Source organism: Cnephaeus nilssonii (assembly GCF_951640355.1).
Source record: "Cnephaeus nilssonii genome assembly, chromosome: 6".
In the NCBI taxonomy this organism is placed as follows: domain Eukaryota; kingdom Metazoa; phylum Chordata; class Mammalia; order Chiroptera; family Vespertilionidae; genus Cnephaeus; species Cnephaeus nilssonii.
In genome coordinates this window covers 60,298,295-60,322,914 of record NC_137077.1, presented here as the reverse complement: position 1 = coordinate 60,322,914, position 24,620 = coordinate 60,298,295, and the positions used below count along the sequence as shown (strand labels likewise).

Below are 24,620 nucleotides of genomic sequence, written 5' to 3'. Positions count from 1 at the left end.
GGCAGACAGAGGGGGCTGGTGGAGTGAATGGGGTTGCAGTTCCCAGTCACAATATTAAAATGCAGTCGGGGGAGGTTGGTTTCCATGTATGACAGTGACTGATATGATCTGGGCAAAAAAGAGTAACTTGAGAGAAAATTATTCTAAATCACTTTGCTGCTAATAAAACTTTATTTCAGAGCATGAAGGCCACCTGCACCAGAGAGAGGTACTGATATTCCCACATCCCTAAGTCCAAGCCCATGGTTTAAATCCTATCCCTTCAACTGGAGCTTCTGTGATCCCTGCTGCCTGACCAGCGTGACACTCAGTCAAACCTGCACCTGGAAAGTGGGAGCCAGCTCTGAAATGTGATGGAATATAGGTATCCAACAGCAACTGAAAGGAGAAAGGTGGAGAGTGAGAAAGAGGAGTGCTCCAAACTTGGACCATTATCTTCATGTCCTATGTTGATTAAATTAACAAGCGTTGCCCCAAAGAAAAGAACCCATTTTTGCTAACAATAACTTGCTAACAGTACTGAGGTAGTTTTGGCCTCAGCCCCAGGCAGGGAATTGATTGGTTTCATAAAGAGTCCCTGCCACCAGCCACGTGCCTCCCCAGAAGGAGACCGGAATAGAGAGGAAGAAGGTTGTATCTCCCTCTAATCTAAAGATTCAGACTTTGGAGAAAGGCTATTCTCTATTCCGAGACTGGGTGTGTCTACTGCTTCGGGAGTGGGCTGGATTGGATGGCCTTAAGAGATGCTTTCCTTGCCCAGAATGCCAGAGAAGCCTGGACTAAAGCAGGACTTGCCATCTTGGTTAGACACTTGGTTAATCAGTCTCTTCCTTGGTGCCTCAGCCTACACTCAAGACCCAACTGCCACCAGCACTGACCTGTGTCACAGGAGCAGAAGCAGGAGCATCTGTCTGGAATAAACCATGCAAGATGCTCACACAATTTTTCTCATTGGGGAAAATGTGCTCCCCAGAAAAATCAGTGGAGAGTAGAATTTTGGTAGAATTTTTTAAATTATTCATTTAACAAATGGTTTCTCAGACGCTATGCTGGGCCATAGAAATAGACTGCTACACTTAGATGGTGCCTTCACCTAGCTTACTATTTAAGCACAGATTTGAGAATCTAACTGATCTGACTTCAAATCTAGTTGCTTATCTTTGCAGAACCTCCTCAAGTGTAAAATGAGGACAATAACAACCATCCACAAAGGCTTATGGTGAAGGTCAAATGAAATAACCCATGTGAAGTATTTGGCCCTCTGCCTTCACTGAGTAAACAGTAGTTATTGTTAAGATTATTATTTCAGCCGAAACCGGTTTGGCTCAGTGGATAGAGCGTCGGTCTGCGGACTGAAGGGTCCCAGGTTCGATTCCGGTCAAGGGCATGTACCTTGGTTGCGGGCACATCCCCAGTAGGGGGTGTGCAGGAGGCAGCTGGTCGGTGTTTCTCTCTCATCGATGTTTCTAGCTCTCTGTCCCTCTCCCTTCCTCTCTGTGGAAAATCAATAAAATATATTTTTTTTAAAAAAGATTATTATTTCATAGCCCAGCCGGTGTGGCTCAGGGGTTGAGCATCAACCTGTCAACCAGGAGGTCATGGTTCAATTCCTGGTCAGGGCACATGCCCAGGTTGTGGGTTCAGTTTCCAGTGGAGGATGAGCAGGAAGCAGCTGATCAATGATTCTTCCTCATCATTGATGTTTCTAACTCTCTCTCCCTTGCCCTTCCTCTCTGAAATCAATAAAAATATATATATATTTTTAAAAGATTATTATTTCATAGAGGCCTCAACCAGCCAGCCCCCAGGTCACCGGAGGCTGCTGAAAATGGAGCGATGGACACCAGAAGGCCTTTATCCATAACTAGAGGCCCAGTGCACAAAATTCATGCACGGGGGAGGGGGTTGTCCCTCAGCCCAGCCTGCACCCTCTCCAATCTGGGACCCCTCGAGCCATGTCCAACTGCCCTCTCACAATCCAGGACTGCTGGCTCCCAACCACTCGCCTGCCTGCCTGCTTGATTGCCCCTAAGCGCTTCTGCCTGCCAGCCTGATCACCCCCTAACCACTCCCCTGCCAGGCTGATCGATGCCTAACTGCTCCCCTGTCAGCCTGATTGCCCCTAACTGCCCTCCCCTGCCAGCCTGGTCACTCCTAACTGTCCTCCCCTGCAGGTCTGGTCGCCCCCAACTGCCCTCCCCTGCTGGCCCGGTAACCCCTAACTGCCCTCCCTTACCAGCCTGGTCGCCCCTAACTGTCCTCCCCTGCAGGCCTGGTCACCCCCAACTGCCCTCCCCTGCAGGCCTGGTCAACCCTAACTGTCCTCCCCTGCAGGCCTGGTCACCCCCAACTGCCCTCCCCTGCAGGCCTGGTCAACCCTAACTGTCCTCCCCTGCAGGCCTGGTCGCCCCCAACTGCCCTCCCCTGCTGGCCCGGTAACCCCTAACTGCCCTCCCTTGCCAGCCTGGTCGCCCCTAACTGTCCTCCCCTGCAGGCCTGGCTCCCCCCAACTGCCCTCTCCTGCAGGCCTGATCCCCCCCCCAACTGCCCTCCCCTGTAGGCCTGGTCACCCCCAACTGCCCTCCCCTGCAGGCCTGGTCCCCCCCAACTGCCCTCCCCTGCCGGCCCAGTCACCCCTAACTGCCGTCCTCTGCCGGCCAGGTTACCCCTAACTGCCCTCCCCTGTAGGCCTGATCACCCCCAACTGCCCCTCCCTTGCAGGCCTGGTCCCTCCCAACTGCCCTCCCCTGCTGGCCTGATCGCCCACAACTGCCCTCCCCTGCCATCCATCTTGTGGTGGCCATCTTGTGTCCACATGGGGGCAGCGATCTTGACCACATGGGGGCGGCCATCTTGTGTGTTAGAGTGGTGGTCAATTTGCATATCACTCTTTTATTAGATTGAATAATAAAAGCATAATATGCTGATTAGACCGGACAGCTGAATGACCTTCCTGATGTCCTTCTGGACGAAGCTGCCACAGTGGCGTCCAAGGCAGAGGCGGTTAGGGGCGATCAGGCAGGCAGGCGACCACTTAGGGGCAATCAGGAAGGCAGGCAGAGTGGTTAAGGGCGATCAGTCAGGCAGGGAGTGGTTAGGAGTGATCAGGCAGGCAGGCAGAAAAGTTAGGGGTGATCAGGCAGGCAGGTGAGTGGTTAGGGGCGATCAGGCAGGCAGGCAGGCGAGTGGTTAGGAGCCAGCAGTCCTGGATTGTGAGAGGGATGTCCGACTGCCAGCAGTAAGACATCCCCCAAGGGGTCCTGGATTGCAAGAGGGTGCAGGCCAGGCTGAGGGACACCCCCCCACCCCGTGCATGAATTTTGTGCACCAGGCCTCTAGTCTATGTATAAAGGGCCTGGAGCAGATAAGCAGACCCAGCACCTCAAAGGACTGCATCCAGGCTCCAGACAGCACCGCCCCAGAACTCTCTGAAGCTCAACATTCACACTGCAGAAAGGCTGCTAGAAAGAACCCAGCCACCAGCACTGCTGGCAGACTACTGCCCCAGGCAGCACTAACGGCTCCCAGAGGCCTCTGTCAATTGTCCCCTGAACCAAACATAAACATCTCCATGGCTGCCATTCAGTGGACATCCTGTTTACATGGTGAGTGGGGATCTTGGTTGCTTTCCCTCTTCTCTCTTGAAAGGCCATAATTATGTTTACCCAAGTGGAGCAGTAGGTGCCAGCAGGACTGTGAGTTGATTTCCCTGGCTAACACTGCAGACTGCTGGCGGCAGCCCCGCTGACCCCTGCATCCCAGGCAAAGAGCCAGCCCTATGCACACACCAACACTCTCCCTACAAAGATGGCCATTCTTGCTGAGCTGTTTGCTTTCTGTTCACACTGGGATATTCTGAATAATGGTCCAGCAAATGCCAAAATATGCCGGCACTATTCACTTACCAAATAACTGGACAATAAAGGGAAAGGAAGAGTACAGAGCTCTGTGGAAGGCCGTCTGTGTACCACACAATGCACTGTATGTATTTCACATATATTGTTTCAGTTAACCCTGTACAATCCATTGCTTGATTTTTATAGATGAGGAAACTGAAGCACAGGTTAATTCATTTTCATTAGGTCCCTCTGCTAGTAAATGTAGAACTAGAATGTCAAGCTCTGAAGTTTATGTTCTTTCTATTCTAGGAAAAAAATATGAATTTTTGAATCCTTATAGTCCTTTATGGAAGCCCAAACAAGTTGTTTTGATCCAGCAATGCCTAGGCTTTTTAATCCTTTTCCCTCCCACTGTAACCAGGGTAACATCTTTTCAAATATTAACCCAATGCATTTTAAATAATGCAGAGTTCCACGTGTAGTATGGTAGTATAAGCTGCTTATAAAGCATCTGTCCCACTGGTAACTCCTATAAACTCTGGGCAAATTATAAAACATAACTAATGCAGATTTTAGAAAGTAAGCAATAGCAGATGGGTTGTGGAGGGAGAATGGATTTGAGATTTGGAGAAGTGTTTAGCCTGGGAGTGAGTTTCTTGGGTTCTGCTGGATTGGTTTGGTTAATAAAGTAGAAGCCAGAGGAGGCCAGAGAGGAAGGGAGTCATCTAATTTGTAGTGTGAGTACATGTGTGCTCTGCTTACCACACATTTTCTCTTAAGAACTCCTGTGGCCCCTCTCAACTCATATGCACCCTACTCACTGCTATGAGGTTGTAGTCTGTGTCTCTAACTTCCTCTGAGGTGTTTCAGGCAGCTTCTATGATGGCCTCCAGGGATCCCTATCCACTCCTTGTATAATGCCCCACTGCCTCCTTGAGTATAAGCTGGGTTTAGTGAATTGCTTCTAGAAAAGAGACAGAAGTGATGGAAGTCACTTCCAAGATTAAGTTTTAGAAAATCATGGCCTCTGTCTGTGTCTCTATGTCTCTCTCTCATCTCTCACGCTAGTGGAAACAAGCTAGTATGCCATTAGCAGCCTACTGAGCCCATAGGTCAAGGAACTGATGACTCTGGCCAGTGAGGACCTGAGGCCTGCCAACAGCCACATAAGTGAACTTAAAAACGGGTCCTATCCCAGCTGAACCTGGAGATGAATCCAGCCCTGGCCAACACTACTGAGTTCTCATTTCACCTACTGCCTTCTTCTTACCAAATATATTGGGCTGGATCTGCTCTAGGGCTGCTTATTACATTTTTCCATTTCTGATATATATATTTGGAGGATATTATGCTTATTTTATATCACTGTCTCTCTGATCCACTAATTCTATCTTCCTTTATTATAGGTTGTTCAGCTTGTTATCTTTCTTTTATAGCAGTTGAACTCCTCTAATCCCTTCTCTTCCCCTGCCCCATGAACTCCTCTAATCCCTTCTCCCCCCTACCCCCACAATGAATATCAGCTATCTTGGTTAACAATATGGCACCCGATGGAAAGGCTAATTAAAGTCACCCAGGTCTTAAGTCAATCCTTTCCTGAGAGTTTAGAAAGGGGAATGGAAGAATGAGACCACTATTTCTGGGCCATTTTAAACTCCACTACCACTACACACAACTACATACACACATCTCCAACCAGGTGGCCCTGCCCTCCAGGAACCTCCCTCTACTTCTCCCTGGGGTACTGCAACACTTGGAGAGCTGCATCCCTCATTTGAAATCACCTAGGCGAATTGGGGGGTGGGTGGGGAATGGGAGGAAGAGAGAGGCAATTCTTGGGAGCCAGAACTCCCACCACTTTTGGTATCAGAAGCTGGGCATTAGCTTTCCCACAGCCTCGAGCTAAAGAAAGGTGGTCATCACTGTGTTCCTGTTCCACAGTGTCTTTAAGGCAGGCAGTGACCAGCTTCCAATTCATTCCCCTTTTAATTTATCCCCAAATACCAGTTTCATTATGTCACTTCCATGATCAACCACCTTCAATGGTTCTCCCTTATCCACTGGATTAAAGGGGAAAAGGCCAGAATACAAGGTTTTCTTTAATCTTCCCTTTTTTCTCAATACTTTCCTATATTTGGCAACCTCAAATTTACTTCTCTGTCCTATCTCTAGTCCTAGATAGCCATCACAGCATGATTTCTTATTCATAGCAGAGGCACAAAAATACACCACTTAATTGATTGCACTAGCCCATAAGCTAATGGTAGTAAAGAAGTGACAAAAATAATTGTTCTTGGTTTAGAAAAATAAAACAAGTATCTTGTCATATGCAAACAGAGGACACAATCTACCATCACTGGGATATATGGTAAGCATTTTCACAATGTTGGAAGACAGTTTACAATAAAGTGAGCCAAACTCACTTATTGGATCTCTCTTCAGATCAAGGTGTCATGTTTTCAAGATGTCGTAATATTGTGCAGCTATGGCGCAGGCTTATGAAAGTAACCTCGTGATGTTGATCTCATTAGCAGTATTTTAACTAACAGGAACTAACCTGTGATGATGTAACCTGTCTAAATGATCCAATCTAATAGCTTAGGTTACTGGCCGCAGGACCAATGCAGCAGTTTGCAAATATCATCTCCTATCCTCAATCATGAAAATGTGTCACTTCAATAAGAAAATAGGTGTAAAAATAAAACTGCAATAAACTCATGCATCACAAATAAAATACATGCCTCCTTCCAAAAGGAGAAATAATCAAAACATCCAGGCAGTTGGACTAGATTGCTTTGGATGTTTGCACCATTTGTTTCTGGAACCCAAGTCATTTCCATCTCAGCTTGCCCAAGTGACTGGGAGAGCATAAGAGTTGCCAACCAGGACTTGGACTCTTTAAAAGTCTGTTTGTGCCTGCATGACTAATAGTGCTATGTGTACTAAGGAGGAAATACCAAGCTAACAAGGAAGACCACAAATCCACAAAACTTTAATTTCTAGTCTTGGTAGAAGTTAATCTCTACATTCATGTTTTTGTGTTATGAATTTTCATGACGACTTTAAAGCCTGCGATGGTATTTATGGTAATTTCATTACAAACCTCATCTTCATCTTTTAATTTCTTTCCTATTTATAATTATACAACTGTAATTAAAAGGTATTACTGGACTACTACACATTATCCTAGCTAAAAAGCTTGGCCTGCCAGACTCAATAGTTAAGACATTTCTCTGGCTTCATTTATTTTCTCCATTTTGGAAGACGGTTGGGGAGGGAAGGGAGGCAATGGAGACTTTGGTCATTATAACCTCAAATGCTTTCATCAACTTCTCTTTGTTCTTTAAAAAAAAAAATTAGGATTTTTCCAAACACCCCCCCACACGCCCACCACCAAATGAAATGTTTTGATGTAATAGTTTCCATTTCAACTTCTCACCACATCTGAAGTGACGCTCATTCAGACTAAGAACATGCAAAGGACTTCAAGGATTTTTGAGACTTGGATTGAGTTCTATCTTCCAGTGGTGCCCCATTGCTCAAAATGTTCCAGAGGCTGAATGCCATAGCTGAGGCACCTCTTAAACTTTCACATTCAGCACAGAGAAGGTACTCATGTATAAAGACTTTCCCCTCATTCCAATGAGGTGTCTCTCACAAGTCCAAGAAAATTATTTGGAGGCCCAGAAACAGCATTCAAAGCTAAGCTTCAGCTGGAAAACAAAACAAAACAAAACAAAAAACAGTGGAGCAAGCTTATAATGAATCACATTCTTAATATCTTCAAAGAAGGTTGAAGCTGTGGAGCCCAGCAGAGTCATTGCCCTCAAGGAGTTTTCAAACTAGCTGCAAAAAAGATGCATATTTGCTGGGGTTTTGCCAACCTACTATCCAATTTTTCAGTGAAGAACTGACACTCTCTCAGCCCATGCTACCCAGATGGGACTGTTAATCATTGTATGCCACCTACTTTAGGCCAAACACACTGAAACAGGCCAATCAAATCACTTTGGGTGAAAGAGTCCTAGAAAAATCTGCCCCTGTTTTGTTTTTTATTATGTATTTTCATTGATTTCAGAGAGGAAAGGAGAGGGAGAGAGAGATAGAAACATCAATGATGAGAGAGCATCATTGATCGGCTGCCTCCTGAGGTTCCCCACTGGGGATCAAGCCCACAACCCGGGCATGTGCCCTTGACTAGAATTGACCTGGGACCCCTCAGTCCACAGGCTGACACTCTATCCACTGAGCCACATATATACAGGGCATTGCCACTGTTTTTATTGTTACTGCTGTAGATGTTGCCTTATGTTGGGCCCAGATTTTCAGACTCCCCCTTCTCTCATGGACTCTTCTTAGGATCCTTTGGGATCTTTTTCTGCCCTTCATTTGAATCATCTTGATCCACTAGAAGGTTCAAACCACAAGTAAAGGTTCCCTTCCCTGAAGCACTTCCTCTGGAACGAGGGGTAACAACCTGAATTAGAATTAGAGTGATTCTGCAAGTAGCAAAATCTGCTCCAAATGACTAGCTCTCTGTTCCTCGACCAGTGCTTCCCAACCTTAGCTCCACACTGCCACACTGGCATCACTCGGGTTACTTTTGGAACCTCCTAGTGTCCAGGCCACACCCCACCAATTAATCAATTAATCAGAATCTCTTGGGGGGGAGAGCCAGGCATCAGGGTTTGTTCTCCCTCCCAAAAGTATCCCAATTTGCCATACTGTACACAAAGAAGCTACTGGCTACTTTAAAACAGCCAGATTCTCTGTCTCCTTTATTTAACTGGTGCTTGCAACTGTACAATAGACTATTAACATCTTATCTAATAAAGGAGTGATATGCAAATTGACCATCACTCCAACAGACAAGATGGCCATCCCCATATGGTCAAAGATGGCCGCCCCCATGTGGACACAAGATGGCCACCACAAGATGGCCAGCAGGAGAGGGCAGTTGGGAGGCACCCGGGCTGCAAGGGAGGGCAGTTGGGAGGGACCAGGCCTGCAGGAGGGCAGTTGGGGGGGACCAGGCCTGCAGGGGAGGGCAGTTGGGAGGGACCAGGCCTGCAGGAGGGCAGTTGGGGGGGACCAGGCCTGCAGGGGAAGGCAGTTGGGGGTGATCAGGCCAGAAGGGGAGGGCAGTTAGGGGTGACCAGGCCTGCAGGGGAGGGCAGTTGGGGGTGACCAGGCCTGCAGGGGAGGACAGTTAGGAGCAACCAGGCAGGCAGGGGAAGGTAGTTAGGAGTGACCAGGCCAGCAGGGGAGGGCCGTTAGGGGCAATCGGGCCAGCAGGGGAGCAGTTAGGCATCGATCAGCCTGGCAGGGGAGTGGTTAGGGGTGATCAGGCTGGCAGGCAGAAGAAGTTAGGGGCAATCAGGCAGGCAGGCAGGCAAGCGGTTGGGAGCCAGCAGTCCTGGATTGTGAGAGGGATCCCAGATTGGAGAGGGTGCAGGCTGGGCTGAGGGACACCCCGCCCCCCGTGCACGAATTTTGTGCACCAGGCCTCTAGTATTATCATATGTACTAGTATGCAAATATCTGTCACAATTGGTCATCTTCATGATTTTTCCAGATACATACATACACACACAAACACACGTACGTAAGTATATATGCACACATACATACCCACATATACGTATATATAATATGTGTATGTACATATGTGTATAATATATGTATATATGTGTGCATGTACCCTATACATTTTTTCTTACTAGTGTCAAGATGTGAGCAGAATTGCAAGTGGACAGAGCTCACAGCAGCAGGTGTGCTTACTGATCCAGTGATGTTATAACTCTTTTTTTAAAAAATATTTTATTGATTTTTTACAGAGAGGAAGAGAGAGGGATAGAGAGTTAGAAACATCGATGAGAGAGAAACATCGATCAGCTTCCTCTTGCACACCCCCTACTGGGGATGTGCCTGCAACCAAGGTACATGCCCTTGACCGGAATCGAACCTGGGACCCTTGAGTCCGCAGGCCGACGTTCTATCCACTGAGCCAAACCGGTTTCGGCTATGTTATGACTCTTAAATAGAATATAAGTTCATTCACAGAAGTTCTGGTTTATTTGTCTGGTGGCAACTTTGTGCCAGATACTACACTAGCTGCTAGGACTCAGGGGTGACTAAGAGCACACCTAAACTCTGCACTCATAGAGCTATGAGAAGATGGTACACACTCAAATGGCCACGTGAGTGACAGTTACAGCCAATGCCTGTCCTCTAGAGCAGCAGTTGCCAACCTTTCAGACCTCATGGACCACCAGTGGTCTACGGACCACCAGTTGGCAACTGCTGCTCTAGAAGACAGGAACATGGACTTTAAGAAGAGGCAACAAGGCACCTAGCAGCCTTGAGAGTTGTTCCAGGGGCACCTTCTCACATGGACTCTTTATTAAGGATATTCCCTTCTCGCCTGACCAGTGTGGCTCAGTGGTTGAACATCGACCTATGAACCAGGAGGTCACAGTTCGATTCCTGGTCAGGGCACATACCCAGGTTTCCGGCTCAAACCCCAGTAGAGGGCATGCAGGAGGCAGCCAATCAATGATTCGCTCTCATCATTGGTGTTTCTATCTCTCTCTCCCTCTCCCTTCCTCTCTGAAAGCAATAAAAATATACAGTATATACTGTATATATATCTAAAATGTTCCCTTCTCCATTGCAAAGCAATTTAGAGTCTATTATATAAAGAGAGGCTTTTTTCTGGAGTAACTGTAGGCTCCAAGATAGACTTCTGGAGTACTATGCTTTTGGCATAGTAACACTATGAATTACTTTGGAACGGGCCTAATCATCAGCAAACCTTAGCTATGCATTCCACGTTGATCCCTAAGGAACTCATCTGTGGTTTGGTTAACCACAGAGCCAACCAAGTTGTAAACTGTCTACAGAGAGCCATGGAGCACAATCTCCCCAGCCTGACAATATTCTTTTTGTTCCCTAGAATTTCAGGAATTCTAAGAATTCCGGGATTAAAACAAACAAACAAAAACCTATGCACACTAGGGATTACCAGTGATGTTTAAAGAAAGCTGTCAAACTTAGAGTCACATCCTCATTCAATTTAACATTCATTGATCACTGACTGTGGATCAAGCTTGTTCTACTAGTACGTGCTGAGAACATTTGTTTATTGAAAGCTTTTCAGGATTTATGTCTTTTCTTCCTATAAGAGAGCAGGTAGTACATTTTTACCTTTTAATCCCTACCCCTACCTAGCACCTTTGGAGCCCACATAGGAACCAGCACCCAGTAGGCATTCAGTAATACTTGTTGAAAATTTTTTGTATTTTTTAATTGATTAAGTCATTACATATGAGTCCTTATCCCCTCCGTGCCCCCCCACCACCCCGGCTCATGCCCTCACCCCCTGGTGTCTGTGTTCATTGGTTATGCTTATATACATGCATACAAGTCCTTTGGTTGATCTCTCCCCCCTTACCCCCACTGAGGTTTGAGCATCTGAGGTTTGAGCATCTGATCAATGCTTCTCAGTCTCCGGATCTGTTTTTGTTCATATATTTTTTAATACACACACACACACACACACACACACACACACACACACACACACACGTTTTATTATTGATAGTATTACAGATGTTTCCTATTTCCTCCCCCCTCCTTCCAGCCTCTACCCATCCCCACCCCCACCCCCAGGTCTTTACTACCCTATTGCCCATGTCCATGGGCTATGAATATGACTATATAAATTCTTTGGTTTATCTCTTCTCGTACTCCCACCCCACATTGAGGTATGCCAGTCTGTTCCATGCCTCCATGCTTCGGTTCTTACTTTGTTGATCAACTCATTTGTTCATACTTGAAACTTTAAGAACCTTTAGGATACCTGGGTTTCCAGAGGTCCTCTGATGAGGTTTAGATTAGGATGACAACACCATGGAGCCCGGGGCCTTGGAGTTCTTTGGTGGTAGTGGTGGTGGTGATGGTAACAATGTGTATGTTGCCACTCCTTTTCACTCCAAAGAACTTTTTTTTTTTAAAATCTCCAAGCCAACAAATTGTTTGATTAGGAACACTTAAATCTCTTGGTCTAGTCATAGGGTGGGGCTTTGGAAAAAATAGGAACAGAACTTAGAGCTCCTCATAGTTCTTAGTAATTCTCAACAGGCTCAGTACTCTACCCTCAAAAATGTTCTTTGAGGAGTTATGATTCATAATATGACCACCACAGGCTGTAAACGAGATCATGTCATGATGCCCAATATTCAACAGGAGTGATGAGACCAGAGTTACTAGTAAATGTGCATGAAAGTAGATCTCTCTCTCTCTCTCTCTCTCCCTCCCTCTCTCTCTCTCTCTCTCTCTCTCTCTCTCTCTCTCTCGCGCGCGCGCGCCCCCCAATCCAGGACTGGTTGGCCTCTCAAACCTTGTGAAGACAAGGAAACCAGTTGACACTTGAATTTAAAGCCTCAGATTCTTGACCTGGCCCCAGGTGGTCGACAGGGACTTGGATATAAAGCAACTGTTAGACTGAAAGGATGTCTTCTACTGACTCTGTTCATCCCCAAATAACTCAGATTTTTTTAAACTACAGTGTTGAATTGACAGAGAAAACAACCGTCACATTGTAGGCTTGCCCTTGTCGTTCATGGCTATTCCTCACCAAATCAGGGAATGCCTCAGTGTTCCCATCTACTTACTGTTTAGTCTCACTTGTCAGAGAGAGATGGTTTCCAATGTTTACTTCTTTTCTCTCCCTTTTAAAATTGTTTTTAGCTCTGGTTTGGCTCAGTGGAAAGAGCGTCAGGCCTGTGGACTAAAGGGTCCTGGGTTCAATTCTGGTCAAGGGCACATGCCCGGGTTGCGGGCTCGATCCCCAGTAGGGGGTGTGCAGGAGGCAGCCGACTAATGATTCTCTATCATCATTGATGTTTCTATCTCTCTCTTTCCACCCCCTCCCCCCCCCCCGCTTCCTCTTGGAAACCAATAAAAATACATTTTAAAATGAATGAATGAATGAATGAATAAATAAATAAATAAATAAATAAATAAATAAATAAATAGTTTCTTTTCTAACATTTGATAAATTTCATTCTCTTTTCCTTTAAAATAACTTTGGGGTTCCTTTGGTTGGTGGGTAAGAGAAAGGATGAGGGAAAACACAGCCTCTGAGAATACTGGGCCCAGTCTCACTTGAGGCTAAATGGCTCCTGCGGGGACTGGCTGAGTGGAGTGTGGGATTCTGGATCGACTCCAGTCCCAAATGCACCTGTGTCAGGCCAGAGGGAGGGATGTAGTCACCAGGAGACTTCTGTGTCCTGGAGCACACGAGAAGGCACAGTGCAGGAGTGGAATCAATCTGGGAAGTCATTTGTGCTTTCCACTTCCACTTAGAAAATCCCACTAGTGTCATGCAGAAGTTTGTTTCTCAACCTTTTTAAAATCAAAGAACTTCATTGATACTTTCTTTAAAAAACAAACCAAAAACCTTTCTCTCTACCTCTGTGCCCATCCACACACATAAACCTAATGCCAGAATTAAGGTATACACACACATACATCTTAATCAGACACTGTGGTGATGCAAAGGGTTCTAATATGTGGCTCTTTGTCAATCATCTTTATACTTTAGTAGTTAACATGATTCAAAGTATATAGCAACAGTCCAATAAATGCCTGTTGAATAACTTTTAAAAATTCCATCTGTGTATGCTACCAAAAGAGTGACAGAGCAAAGAGAAATTTTAACCTGTTTAATTCTCTTAATAAAAATTTTTCACATACTATGATGTTGTGTTTTGCTTCCAAATATCTATTAAGAATTGAAACTATGGTGCAGTTCAACAGAACCTCCAGGTAAATAATTCATGAGCAATTATTTGCCTTATATATGCGACTCCAAACATTAGAAATGGAGGCATACATGTTGAAATGACATTTTCTTCTCTTGTATTTTTAAAGATGTGAATGTATTTCTTTTTTATTTATATGTCAGTGGTTCTAACTTCCACTTTTCATTCATTTCTATTAAAAACAGAAAAACTATTGAACTCTGCTTGCTCCAGCGAGTGTAAATACCTTGTCCAATAAATTGTCTCTGTTGCAATTGCCGCCAGGCCGACCCAGTGTGCTGGGCATGGAACTAGCTTTGTTGCCATGGTCAGAAAAAGCAGTGTATGGAGCCAACAGATGATGTGTGGGTGGGCCTGGATTGGAGCCCTCCTCTCTCAGGTTCTGCCCACAAGACATGTGCCACACAACGTGTTTATCCTGAGCCAGTCCATGCTGAGATGAGTATAACCTTGAATCAGGCTCTTTCAATTGTTTTCAAATATTCTTAGTCCCTTCAAATGCAATGCAAGTAATTGAAGTTTGATGTAAGAAGCATCTTTGCTGAAAGATTTCTATAAAAAAGGATTTCTTCCAATATTCCTCATGAAATGCTGTCTGCCTGCCAGGGAGTGGGTTGTCTCCGTAACCAGGGTGTCCGGTCTGCCTTCTACTCTGCTTCTGTGCCCTGGAGGTGGGAGAGAAGAACAGGGGAAGCGTGCACGGCAGGAGAGCCGTTTTCTGACTCCAAGTCTGAGCTAAAACCTGTTTTTCCTCACAGCCTGTGTCACACCATTAGATATTTTCCAAGTCCAGTAGCTGAAGTATAATCACCATCTAACCCATTCTCTCCTGCCCAGTATCAAACAATACAGTGTTGGCAGAATTTTAGGAAATCATGCCATGTCGTCAGCCCGATGATCTTGCAAACTGTAAAATAAAACTGCTTTCGTGGTTTCTACTACAGTTATCTGGGGTGATATTCAAAATCTTTAACAACTGTTACCTTACAGGTGCTAACCTTTCAGAACAGACACCTGCAGTAATTAACTGGTACATACTAACTAAATGTTGCTAATTGGAAATTGTTATTTTTTAGAATTTTTTTCATTATTTCCCCAAATATTTGTGGTACAACTAAAAGTTATCCTTGTGTTGACAAAACAGTGAGATTGAGTCTGCTGCAAGGGAGGGACCTGTGACCTCGAGTGCATGTGGCAAAAATAGCAGAAGGGGCACCATCTTTTAAGACCCCCCCCCTCCCCGCTCCCTCTACATGCCTGCCTGCTATTTGCAACCATCCCCAAGGGATGTCACCACTGCCCTCAGGAATGCCAACGAGCCAGATCAGGCAACTTGCTGTGCATCTTTGGATGATTCCCAACCCGCAGCCCAGCCCTGCACCTCCTGTTGGCTGCCTTACCGCCCTGAGAGTCCGGCCCTGTGGCCTTCCTTGCTCAGAGCAATTTTCTATTGTGATCTGCTGGAGGTTTTTATAGAAGAAACAAGGATGATGGAGTAAGTGACTGATTTCTTAGAATGATTAAGAACTACCTCTCTAGGGACACAAGAGAGGTAGTTCAAGTATGGAAGGGTTCAAGGTTATCTTAGCAGAGTGGAACTGAAACGTTACCTGCGAGTATTCAAAATGGGTCCTGTCATGGAGAGGTCCCTGATTCGCTTTTCCAAATTATTCTAGTCAATCAAACCATGAGTGGAAATTATCCAGGCAAAGGAAGTTAATAACAACCGCTTATCATTTCATCAAAGGCTCTAGATCTGAGACTTGAGAGAATATTCAACTGTTCAGGAGCCAGTACCAGTTGGTATGTATAAATGATGACGAGGAAGTCATATTGATTATTTAAGGAGGAAGCCCAGTAATTATGAAGGTGGGTGAGGTTGTCGTTTGATCTGAACCTTTCATTCTTTGTTAATCCCACAAGCATTTGCTGAGCCTCCATGCACCAGGCAGGTGGGATGCACAAGACAGAGTGCCTGGCTTAGAAGATACTCAAGAATCCTACCCTTTCACTTACATTCTCAGGGTAATCACTTAATTTTCTCAGATGTGTTATCTATGTAGCTAGAAGCAGCCTGGGAGTGAGTGAGTGATTAGAGAAAAGGACCTAATAACCTTAGCACCTCCTGCTCAGAGAGGGCATGGAAACCACTGTGTCAACGAGGTCAACCGGCTGCTGGGAAGAAGGCTATGGTTTGGACACTCGGCTCTGCCACTTACCAGCTGGGGGTCAGTGAGCAAGTTACTTACCCTCATCTGTTAAAAATAGCTAATATCTCATGTTATATACTGTATAATGTAAACATTATCTCACACTGTGCCATTCCATCGGAAATGTTCAGTCATAGTGAAAAACCTCAGGACATATAAGTAAGTGATAAGAAATTAATATCGGGCCCAGATGGCATGGCTCAGTGGTTGAGCAATGACCTAAGAACCAGGAGGTCATAGTTAGATTCCTGGTCAGGGCCCATGCCCAGGTTGCACGCTTGATCCCCAGTGTGGGGCGTGCAGGAGGCAGCCCATCAATGATTCTCTCTCATCATTGATGTTTCTATATCACTCTCTCCCTCTCCCTTCCTCTCTAAAATCAATAAAAATATATTTTAAAAAAAGAAATTAATATCATAGAAGCTCGATTCACATAGATATAAACCCTCAAATAGGCCCTGCCCTGCATAAGGATCCCACAAAAGGAGTTAGTCTCATGTCATTGGAGTGACTACCATGAACTAGACATCTTATTCACTTTATTTTAGTTAGTCCTCACAACAGTCCTAGGAGGTGGATGTTGTCACCATTTTGCAAATGAGGAAACTAAGGCTAAGCAACAGGGACCTGACGAAGGTCACACAGCAAGCAAGGCAGGAGTCCAGCTTTATGTAACCCCATGTGAGTGCTTTTTCCTTAGGCCACTGGCTCTCAAATCTGGTCTCAAAGGGGCAGCACCAGCATCACCAGGGAACCTGTTAGGAATGCACATTCCCTTCCCACCCCAAACCCACGGAGTCAGGAATGATGGACGTGGGCACAGCCAGCTCTGTTCCAGGTGATCCTGATGCATGCTCAGTTTAAGAACCACTGCACTGTGCACTATGGGTTCCCTCTCCAATTGGGATCCAGCTCCTTATCTGTATTTAACAAAGAGCATGAAATAAAGCCCTGGCTATGAACTTGAGTTTATACCAACTCCTCAGCAATGATGGATTGGGTAATGCTAAACAAGCTACCTTTTGTCCCATTCCAGCCCATGCTGCACATGGGGAAGAAGAGTGGAAATTTCTCGTATTCTTAAGCTTCTTAAGCATCTCTCCTCGGAGAACACAAGCTTTCCTTCTTGCTGTTGTCACAAATGGTGGTGTTACTCCCCACCATGCCACTTGGTCTTGGCCAACACGATATACTAGTATTTATCAAGTTCCTACTATGTGCCAGACATGGCAAGAACAATGGGGAACAGAACCAGCAAAGCCTTCCTCAAGGAGCATACAATCCAATTTCTCCCAGCAGTGGACACTACTGACCTTTCCTAGAATCCCTGAATGCCCAAGACAAGTGGACAAATTAGGGGTTCCCTACTCCTCCTCCACTGCCCACCACCACCACCCACCTACACTTAGAGTGAGAATAACAATAACTCCTAAGCAAAGATGTTATTAGGAGAAACAAGGCAATTTACTCAAAACCCACCTGGACCATATGCAGCCTATCCACCCAAGGGAGTGTAGTTGACCAAATGAGCAAGGCAGAAGCCAGTCAAGCGTGGAGAAACCACTGCACCAGCAGCCCAAGACCTCAGAAACATTCTGGCCATCAGGCTGTGTGTCTGTGGACCTCCGCGCAGGTGCGAAGAACAGGTCTGCCAAGCCAGGACCCACACCTTTCAGCATTTTAGCCCAATGTTTTCTGAGCTCTCTGGGTGACAATGTGATGCTGGAGACATCACAAATCATCAGCCCCACTGGCTAAAGGGCAAACACCCTGAATTTGCTCTTTATTGACTATATAAGAACCACATTGCTTCCCGCTGAGAATAAGTACCAAAGAATAAAAGGACCCCTAATGTATATTCCACCTGCTGCTAGCCAGGTCTTTGAAAGCCATTGCCTTCACTGAACGATTCCAGCTGGTGCTCTCCTTTGTGCTGGCTTTTATGGGCTGTAAGGACGGATACATAAGGTGTAGGTCAGTTTTTTTAGGGAATGTAGGAGGCTTGCCCTCTCAACTCAACACATGCTTCTCTTTTCTTCCCACCTCCTGCTTAGAATTATGGGGATAGAGGTTGCTAAAGTGTCTAATTAAATGCTTTTGGATAATTCTGGTCTGTGCAACAGACTGACTAGAAAACTGAAATGACTTCATCTGAAAGAGGAGAACCAATATATAAGGAAAGAAGGAGTGATGCTTTCCCACCCCTTGTCTAACTCATAAGCAATTTCCAGAATATAATCCTTACATGTTTTTTCCATCAATGGGAGAAGTTGAATCAATATTATAGGGAGTTTTCCCTTGTTTAAATTTCTCTCCCACCTCACAATGTGCCTGCTACAAGTTTGTGTCATAAATCCCAGCATAAAATTCCCTGTTGCTTAACTTGCCCATAAATGTGGAGCATGTAGTCATATTATACGATCCCTGACCTGAACATAAATTTCCTGTGGTCTAGTGGTGCCTTAAGGAGGAGCTAATATGTTCACCTGCTTGTTTTCCAGGCAATAAACCCAGAACAGGTGAAATGAAGAAGAAATTTAAGTAAGATCAAAAGGCAGGTTCAAAAGAATAGACAAAGCCATCTGGAATGCATCAGTGCTGCCAATCTCAAATACGAGACCCAGTGGAATGTTAAGTGGAATTTCTAGTTTTCCCTTCTTTCCAACCTCAACTTTTCTTTGGGAGGAAGCTCATTGTCCCAGAGGTAGGGCCAGACACTTGCAAGTGAAAAAAATATTAATTTCTTCTAAACCCGTTGTTGACAACCTCTTTCTCCTCTTCATTCCCCAGGCCTCTTGTTGCTTCAAAATGTATATAGCTTTCTCTAGTATTTTACCTTGCAGCACAAGTTTGGGAGTTTGGAAGGTATTTGCTGAATTAGTAGGGGAGAGTTTTACTTTGGATTTCAAATTACTCTGCAGATGACAACATTCTACTGCTGAAAATAACTTGCTGAACAAGAAGCAATAGTGCCAGTAGGAATATAAATTGGTACAGCCTACAACATAAATTGGCAATATGTATCAAAACCCTTAAAATTAAGAATACTATTTGATCCAGGAATTCCACATCTGTGAATTCATCGTAAAGAAATAGTTGTACAAAGACAAGAAGATATATGCATAAGGATGTTCCCTGTAGCACAAGAAAAGTTGGACACAACCTAAATGTCCAACAATGAAATTGGTTTAATAAATTTTGATATTATTGATGATTAGGAATATTATATAGTCACTAGAGGCCCGGTGCATGAAATTCGTGCAGGGGGGGTGTCCCTCAGCCCAGCCTGCACCCTCTCCAATCCAGGACTGCTGGCTCCCAACTGCTCGCCTGCCTGCCTTCCTGATCGCCCCTAACCGCTTCTGTCTGTCAGTCTGATCACCCTAACCACTACCCTGCCAGCCTGATTGATGCCTAACGGCTCCCCTGCCAGACTGTTTTCCCCTAACTGCCCTCCCCTGCAGGCTTTATTGCCCCCATCTGCCCTCCCTTGCAGGCCTGGTCCCTCCCAACTGCCCTCCCCTGCTGGCCATCTTGTGGCAGCCATCTTGTGTCCACATGGGGGCAGTTATCTTTGACCACATGGGGGCAGCCATCTTGTGTGTTGGAGTGATGGTCAATTTGCATATTACTCTTTTTTTAGATAGGATTAGATAGGATAGAGGCCTGGTGCACGGGTGGGTGCCAGCTGGTTTGCCCTGAAGGGTGTCCTGGATCAGGGTGGATGTTCCCTTGGGGCGTGGGGCAGCCTGGGTGAGGGGCCTGTGGTGGTTTGCAGGCTGGCCACGCCCCCCGGTGACCCAAGCGGAGGCCCTGGGATCTGGGATTTATTTATCTTCTATAATTGAAACTTTGAAGCCTTGAGTGGAGCCAAGCCTCTTGCTCGCTCCGTGGCCACAGCCATTTTTGTTGGGATTTATTTATCTTCTGTAATTGAAACTTTGTAGCCTTGAGCGGAGCGGAGGCCTCAGCCGGCTAGGGCAGGCAGAAAGCTTGGCTTCCTTCATTGCCGGGGGATACCCAAGCCTCCTGCTCTCTCCATGGCAGCAGCCATCTTGGTTGGGTTAATTTGCATACTCGCTCCTGATTGGCTGGTGGGCATGGCTTGTGGGTGTAGCGGAGATACCGTCAATTTGCATATTACTCTTTTATTAGATAGGATTAAATTATGATGGAGATCAAATATTTTGACAAAGAAGAATGTCTACTTATATTCAATGAAGAAAGTATGTTAACAAAATAATATGTATAATTACTCCTCTAAAATTATATTTTGCAGAGGGGGACACTGAGGCTCGGCAAACTCCTTGTATCAGCTTCATTATTTTTTTATTTTGGTGACAAAGACAGACAGTGGAACCAGCCTTTCTAGGGGATTTCTTTCATCCCCTACTCAGCTCTCAACCATTTTTTCTACATAGACACAACGTTCTACAGCCACCATCTCCTTATCCAGAGAGTGAGGTTGTAAGTTTTTAATGAGGATTAAAACAAAGGCAACCATTTGTTAAATGCTTTTGCTACCGTAGGCATTACCTCACATCACCACAACTCTACAATGTAGATATTATTGCATCCCCATTTTATAAATAAGGAAACTGAGACTCAAAGAAGTTAAATAAATTATAGCCATTAACATGGTGATGGAGACGAAAGGTTTTGACAAAGAAAAATGTCTACTTATATTTCATGAAGAAAGCATGTTACAAAACAATGTATTTAGTTAGTCCTCTAAAATTATGTATATTTGCTTATATATGACTTATGAGGTTTCTCCTATGAAATTCTTTTCAGCAGACCACACATACTGAAGTTCAATCAGTACCCATTAAGAAACTGTCATGTTAAAATGCCATTATGTTTTCTCCTCCAATTATAGTGAAATAAAATCAACAAGTATTTCCCATGCAGATTTGGGCCTTTACAGACTCCTGCATGCTGGGCTCATTATGCTCATGTTATTTTTGGTCAGCATGACATACATCCGTCTTCTATTTTGATATGTTTTTCATTGAAAAAATTGGTTTTATTTGTGGGAGTTGTTAAGGGCCTTGACATAAATAAAGACACACATCAAGGACAGCTATTTCCACACAGTGTCAGAAAATAGTGCATTGCAGCGGCTTCTCTTGATTGGAGGCCAAAGCCTGAACTGGAATTGAGTAAAAAGGGGGGGAAAAAAGGCTTACAAGTAAGTTTCTCTAAAACAGATTTAGTACGCATTTCTATGAAAGAGCTTTACACACATTTCCATTCTAATTAAAAACATAATTGGTAACATACGTCTTGATGCTATGACTATTTTGGTAAAGGAAACTCAGAGACTAACAGTACATCTCTAAGAAGCCTTAGTATTCACTTTGAGGAGAAAAGCAAAAAGTTTGAAACGAACAACAGAAGCAATGCGTGATGTTAACTTTTGACATCTAATTCTCCAACTCAGGTGACTTCGTATGAATGATGCTATAAACTAGAAACCAAAGACAAGACTACAATGCCACAAGTAGATTCCATGGACTTTTACCTGTAGGAGAGTACAGTCAGGGGCACTCAGCCTGTAGCCACTAATGTAACCCCCAATCCTGGCTGTCCCACAGAATTACTACCCTACTAATGATTCTGCTTTAATATGTCTGGGTGGGACCTGGACACCAGGGTTTTTTAAAAGATTCCTAGAGACTCAAATGTATCCATCATTTAGAGACCTAAACCTTATAATTGATATTCCTCATTTGGCAATCATTCTGCAAATTGAAATGAATGAAGTGTTACAGCTTGGAAGGGCCTTAAAACATCATCTAATTTTGCAGAGGGAGACACTGAGGCCTGGCAATCTCCTTGTGTCAGCTTCATTATTTTCTTATTTTGGCGACAAAGACAGACAGTGGAACCAGCCTTTCTTAGAGGATTTCTTTCATCCCCTATATAGCTCTCAACCATTTTTTTCTACATAGACACAACATTCTACAGCCACTATCTCCCTATCCAGAGAGTGGGACTATACGTTTTTAATGAGGATTAAGACAAAGGAAACCATTTGTTAAATGCTTTTGCTTCCCCAGGCATTACCTCACATCACCACAACTCTATAAAGTAGATATTATTCTATCTCCATTTTATAAATAAGGAAACTGAGACTCAAAGAAGTTAAGTAATTTGCCTGAGCTCAGGCAGCTAGAAATACTGGAACTGGGATGTGAACCTAGATCTCCTCAACTCCAAGTCATCAGGAAAGAGAATGATAGAAGAGCTCTACTGTGAATAAACCCACAATCCAAATCCTGATTTTTATTAATTTAGAGATGAGATGTCACAAGAGCCTATTCAAATATCTCTATTTCATTCTGTGCTGTGAAGACAGCAGGAGTGGGAAGAATAGCAATTCAATGGGAAAATGAGAAAAATAATGCTCTTGATGCCAGAGGTAAAGGCATTGCTGAATGAATGCCACAAATAGATTCCATGGACTTTTACCTGTAGGAGAGTACAGTCAGGGGCACTCAGCATCCACAGGAGTGACCTCCAGCAGGCCACTGGAGCATGGCTACAACCGACTTTCTTAGAAATGTGCTTCAAGTCTCACTCTACCCATTTGCACATCCTCCGCAATCCACATGGGACTCCCACTCATCTTCCAAGACCCATTCATTTGTCATTCCACCTGGGCCTCTCTGATCTCTGAAGACCAGATCACATAACTCTCGCTAGTACATCCTTAACATCGACTAACACTGCTGTCACAGAACACACACTAGGGTGACTTGTCTGTGTACTTTTCGGCCTGTCACCAAAATGCCAGTTCCCTGTGTTGAGGCCCATGTATCCCAATGCTTAGCCTATTCCCTACAACAGGGCACACACTCAACAACAGGTGTGGAAGGAATATACAAATAGGTGATAAACGTGTACTCCTTCCACATAGGTGGGTGGAACAGCATAATAATCTATTAGAATGGAGATACCATGTTATAATTTTCCCAGCTAGGATGAAAATCTATTTTAGAAAAGGGAATGCTTTGATCTGAAAAATAATAAAATAATGTTAATGAAAAATTGACTACACCGTGAGACACTCTCCTCCCCCCACCCTTAATTCACCCCTCTCCCCTGGTGCAATATGGACTCAATGTTGATATCCCCCCTTCAAAATTCATAGTTGAAACCTAATCCCCAGTGTGATGGTATTTGGAGATGGGGCCTTTGGAAGGTGATTAGGGCATGAGGATGGAGCCTTTGTAAGAGACTCCAGAGAGCTTGCTTCATGTGAATGAGCAAGACGACTATCTCTGAACCAGAAAGCTAGTCCTTACCAGACATTGAGTCAGCCAGAGCCGTCTCTAGTCCAGTGATGGCGAACCTATGACACACGTGTCAGCACTGACACGCGTAGCCATTTCTGATGACACGCGGCTGCTGAGGCGGCCGCATGCCAAGGATGAAACATTTGCTGCTCCTGAGGATGAAACATTTGCAACTAGAGTCTTGGAGTTAGACTCTAACTCCAAGACTCTAGTCGCAAATGTTTCATTCTCCCCTATTAGACACTCTGTGCCGGAGGTTTGTAGGCCAAAACAACAGAATTTCGGCACAGAGCGTCTAGTTCTGGGACTTCCGGTTAAGCCGGGATCTTTGCCCTCACTTCCGCCAGCAGAGCAGGGAGCAGCGGAACGCAGCGGGGGACGCATCTCTGGGGGCCCTCCATTACCAGTAACCAAATAACAGTTAACCACAGCAACCATTATCTACTGTACTGTGGTGTCATGGATTTCTAATCCATCATTACTGAGATAAGTGAGGGGGAGGCTGGGAGAGGCGAGGGTTTGTGGCGTGCTATGGGTGCCGTTTCCCGCCATTAGAAATAGCGGCAGCCATTTTAATTCACATAAGGAACACCATCTTGCTCCATAGTGCAGACTCCATTTCACCACTATTACTGTTGTGCATCCTTATTAACCCCTATTTCTGCTTATTAACCCTGCCCTTTCCTAAAAGACAGTTATATGCACCATTTTGTGGTTAGTTAGGCTAGTTAACCCCTAATTGCCTGCAGGCCTAACAAGCTATCTATAATTCTATCTTCTGTCACTGCCCCCCTGATGGAGAACCCAAAAAATAAAAAACTAAGGTTAAGTAAAGGAAGTGGTAGTAGTAGTGGCCGACCCTTTCAAGAGACATGGACCGAGATGTATGGCTTTATAGAAAAAAATGGCAGATCATTTTGCATTCTATGTACTGAAACAGTAGTAAGCAGAACGTGGAATATAAATAGACATTTTGAAACTAATCATTCCCAGCTCTTGGAAAAAAGTGAGGATGAAAGGAAGGAATACATTTTCAGGCAGCTACACCTTTATAAGAGCCAATCTAATTCCATCCTTAAATTTATGAAAGGCTCTACAAATTTAACATCTGCAAGTTTGAGCATTGCTCACTCTATAGCTCAGCATGGAAAAGCGCTCAGTGAGGGAGAATTTATTAAAGAAACTCTCCTAAGATGTGCACCAGTTCTATTTCACGATAGGCAGAATAAAGATGCAATTATTAAGAGAATATCTGAGTTACAACTCAGTAGAAATATCATAAAAGACCGAATAATGAGACTGAACACAAAGGTACAACATCAATTAAAGAGAGACATAAGGAAGTGTAAACATTTTTCGATCTCTCTTGATGAAACTACTGATGTCACATCACATGCTCAGTTGGCCATTACTGGTCGATATTTTGATGGTCTCACAATGAGA

General features: G+C 44.6%; 1 protein-coding gene across 1 annotated transcript in view; it reads right to left on the bottom strand.

The window, feature by feature from the left end:
• Positions 1–1,440: 1,440 nt before the first annotated feature.
• The window catches only part of TBC1D30 (TBC1 domain family member 30), a 142,995-nt gene continuing 119,815 nt past the window's right edge, over positions 1,441–24,620 (bottom strand). The window contains exon 15 of the transcript XR_013813699.1: positions 1,441–1,451. The gene's annotated coding sequence lies outside the window, so the exon portion shown is untranslated. The remainder of the gene's footprint in view (positions 1,452–24,620) is intronic.